At 41.1% G+C, this 2,500-nt stretch overlaps 1 protein-coding gene across 1 annotated transcript in view; it reads left to right on the top strand.

Moving 5' to 3' along the window:
• Nucleotides 1-169: 169 nt before the first annotated feature.
• Nucleotides 170-2,500, top strand: part of LOC138028336 (26S proteasome non-ATPase regulatory subunit 9-like) — a 34,177-nt gene continuing 31,846 nt past the window's right edge. Inside the window, exon 1 of the mRNA XM_068875825.1 lies at nt 170-268. The gene's annotated coding sequence lies outside the window, so the exon portion shown is untranslated. The remainder of the gene's footprint in view (nt 269-2,500) is intronic.

The raw sequence follows: 2,500 nt of genomic DNA, 5'->3' as shown, positions 1-2,500 counted from the left end.
TATGTTTAAGTGCTTTTGAACTATATTCTTGTTGGGTGCCCCTGAAGTGTGTGGCCTACACGCGCGCGCGCTCAGCTGATTACCCTCTTTCGAGGACGGGGCTTTCAGCGCGCGCGAGCGGCTAGGCCACACACGCAACGGTTCCGGGTTCCGCTCCCTGATTCCGGATCTGCATTCCATCCCTTCCGCACAAAACCATTATGGCGGCCGATGGTGCTCTGATCATGCCGGGGGTAAAACTCAGAGGTTGGACAAAACTACTCCAGAGGTACGCATAAAAGAATGTTGTTTGCAGTTGGTAGTGATAGCTGTGAAAGGTTTGAAAACACATGCGGCTAATTCACCTTCAGAATGCGGCTCTAATCAATAATCATTAATTGACCCCGTGCGGAAGGTAACGAAACCAAAATATTAAATACATTTCAAAGGAAACTAAACCTCTTTCTCCAAAGTCAAATTCTATTGTTTAGTGTTCCCTTAGGGATTTAAAACACTAGAATACTGTCAAAACTAGTGAAATGTTTCTCTAGATCTCTCAAGTTTGGCGTGACGCAACCATTGTTGTTTCGACTTGTGCTCAAAAGGTTTTAAAATTTACACGACTTGGGAACTTCCATCAATAGTATTCCAGGTATTGCCATAAATCCTCTTTGAAACAACATTATAAGGTATCAAGGAAGCTTACAAGAATCGAAAAAGTACCGTAATAGTCTTTAAATAATTTTCTTCGAAATGGCTTTTGATTTAAGGAGACTCGAAAAGGGTTTCCACAGATAATGGGTTTCCAATGGGTTTTTATATTTGTCTAGTTCTATTATCATCAGGCAATTCGTTATGGGTTCATGCATGCCCGGGATTCCCAAACTGTTAATACAAGCATTTGTACAGCACTGCTTAAGGACGTTCGAGCCCAAAAGATTTAAGATTTTACTTTGTTTAACACCAGACGATTTACTCGTCAACTGGGGCTGCCCTAGGGTGTTTGAGGTGTCAGTGGGTTAATATAAAAGCAAAGTTATGGTATAAAATAAAACATTATTATACATTGGTGTCACCGGCTCGATTTTGATTGGCTATAAGCACGCAGCTAATTCTTGCTTGCTCTGTACCTCTTACGTCATACCTACAAACAATAGATTTTATATATGTAGAATTGACGTCATACCTACAGACAATAGTTTTATGCATGCAGAAGTGACGTCACCTAACACACTAACCAGCAGTTTGATCAAAAATTTGGTTTATCAACGAAGTTGATAATGTAAATTGGCCACCGTACAGAGATTCTAAAAGCTGACGTTTCGAGCGTTAGCCCTTTGTCAGAGCGAATCGAGGGATTATGGGTTACTTGTAGTTTTTATAGTAGAGTAGGAGCTACGCTATTGGTAGTAACATGGCTACGTGAAGAAAAGGAATATATTAGTTAAATGAAAAGCGTTCGTTAATACCGTGAGGATTAAGGGTGCCGATTTCAAAGATGAATTTTTGTTCCAGATTCTTGCGGCTTTCCGTCGTACCTAGACGTAGGGAAAGGCCGCAGATAGCCATGTGTTTTTTGGAGTGGTTAGGCAGATTAAAATGGCGAGCGACTGGCTTAGATGCATCCTTGTCATTCTTCTCAACATCGCGAAGGTGTTCGCGGAATCGGTCACCTAGTCGTCTACCTGTCTCACCAATGTATAATTTATTGCATAACGTGCAGGTTATGCAATAAATGACATTTGCGGAGGTACATGTGAAACGATCGGTGATCTTAACAGATCGCTTAGGTCCCGTTATCTTGCTAGTGTTAACAATGAAAAGACAAGGATGCATCTAAGCCAGTCGCTTGCCATTTTAATCTGCCTAACCACTCCAAAAAACACATGGCTATCTGCGGCCTTTCCCTACGTCTAGGTACGACGGAAAGCCGCAAGAATCTGGAACAAAAATTCATCTTTCAAATCGGCACCCTTAATCCTCACAGTATTAACGAACGCTTTTCATTTAACTAATATATTCCTATTCTTCACGTTGCCATGTTACCACCAATAGCGTAGCTCCTACTCTACTATAAAAACTACACATAACCCATAATCCCTTGATTCGCTCTGACGAAGGGCTAACGCTCGAAACGTCAGCTTTTAGAATCTCTGTACGGTGGCCAATTTACATTATCAACTCTGTTGATAAACCAAATTTTTGTATACTACTTCCCCACCGACGCAGCACCACAGTTTCTTTAGAAACTACCCCTTCATTCAGCAGTTTGATCAGTTTTGTCTTGGTGGAGCTCAGCTCAGGAATATGCGTAATAAAACAATATTATTGAATTTGGTTTTCGCTTGTTAGCGATAATTATCAAGGCCTCAGTTTGTGTTATCCGCCTCAGCCTTCGGCTTCAGCAGATAACACAAACTTTGGCCTTGATACATGTAAGTATCGCTAACATGATCAACCTCATCCAATAACTGTTAAATAGGCCACTTTTGAAAATACCACAATACTCTTTGTTTGTCCC

The sequence above is a fragment of the Montipora capricornis genome, chromosome 13 (assembly GCF_036669925.1).
Source record: "Montipora capricornis isolate CH-2021 chromosome 13, ASM3666992v2, whole genome shotgun sequence".
Lineage (NCBI taxonomy): Eukaryota > Metazoa > Cnidaria > Anthozoa > Scleractinia > Acroporidae > Montipora > Montipora capricornis.
The sequence above is the reverse complement of the archived record's forward strand: the minus strand, read 5'-3'. Positions and strand labels throughout refer to the sequence as shown.